Source organism: Rhodamnia argentea, chromosome 4 (assembly GCF_020921035.1).
Source record: "Rhodamnia argentea isolate NSW1041297 chromosome 4, ASM2092103v1, whole genome shotgun sequence".
Lineage (NCBI taxonomy): Eukaryota > Viridiplantae > Streptophyta > Magnoliopsida > Myrtales > Myrtaceae > Rhodamnia > Rhodamnia argentea.
Window position 1 is genome coordinate 9,881,970 of NC_063153.1, and position 1,621 is coordinate 9,883,590.

Consider the following 1,621-nt stretch of genomic DNA (forward strand, 5'->3'; position numbering starts at 1 on the left):
CGACTAGAGACTTATCTTTCTCATTAGCTTTTTACATTATTAACTATTATAACCATCGAATGCTAATCATATACATTAAGTTGAAGTGCATATTTAATCTTTGTATGATTATCTAAGTAAATACTTGTTAGAAAGTTAGGTAGATTTCACGTTGAAATTTTGGTTGTTTCACCATACATAATTCATTTAACCAAACAAAAGAAGAATTATACCTTGCGTAAGTTGACCCATGATCGCTACAAAGTCGTATGAAAGGACTTGTAGCCAGAGGACGGTGAAGACAAGTTTGACTCTGCACTCTTGTCTGGTTTCAAATTTAATGATTTTGACTTGTTCGTGACAACTTATTCTCCTCCTTTCTATGCCCCTCGTATGTTATCCTCTCTCTTTTCTTTTTCAGAATAAAAAGGTACTTTGGCCGCTAAATTTGAAGGTTAATAAATAATTTACTATAACAAATAGAAGTCTTGAACCTTAATTAACCTCGACTAATTCTAATAAAATATAGCACACCATAGCGTCATGCACCATTGACTAAGGTTAGTTCATAGAAATGCTGGGACAGACCCAAAATTCCTCTGGTTGAGGATAAACCGATTTGAATATATGTCATTCTTGATTTTAGTTAATCTTGTTGTTTTTTTTTTTTTTTTGGTAAGGAGTTAATCTTGTTGTTTGTCTTTCATAAGATCAAGAAAAAGATGTGTGTGATATGGGTGAGCGCCGGATCCAATTCAACCGGACTAACCAGATCGAACCGACATGGAACCACCTGTTCAAGGCCTAATCTAGGGCGAACCGGTTCCATTCCACTCCGTGAACCTAGAACCAACCTAGGACAGGTTTGGTTTTCGGTCCCAAGGAGGGAATTATCGGTTCTACAGGAAACCAGTTCAACCAGTCGGGTTTCTGGGTTGAACCAATTCTAAACCAATTTTAAAGTTTCTTCTAGAAAAAAGAAAGTACACGAAACCCATCTCGAATTGAGTCATGGTTTTTAACATGAACAAACAAGATAACCACTTCGACCAATGCATGCTTTGTAATAAAATGGTACAACTTGTATATTTATCATACGAATTTTCTTTTTTACGTTAAATGGGTCGGTTCCCAGATAGGAACTGGGAATCGGACCGGGAACCAGACCTTAAAGGGCGGTTCAATCTGATTGGAACAAACACACGTTTGTCTGAAAATATCTAAGGTGTGGCAATCGCATTCTGTCATCATAAGCTTGTGCTCGAGAACACAAAAATGTGCTGGTAACAGTGACGTTGGAGAAATTCCTATCGGTGAACAAGAGGCTCTTTTTGTCCCATCTTCACATGGGTAAGGAAAGATCCAAGCCCCAGCATTTTATCAAAACGTGTCTAACTGTTTCTTCTTTGTCCTGACCTTTCCCCTTTCATTTGTAAATGCTGGGCGGACATAGTTGACAAAAGAGTTTTTCTATCGGATCGTTTAGATAATCATAATTCCAACAAGCAGTCTCAGGACAAGAATTCACACCTTAATTGCTTCATTTAGGTTACGGCAACTTTGATCTCCACCTGTTGAAGCTTTGCAAATTAACTTTGATATATACGCAATCATTAGTTTTAATTTCGGACCTTCTTAAATG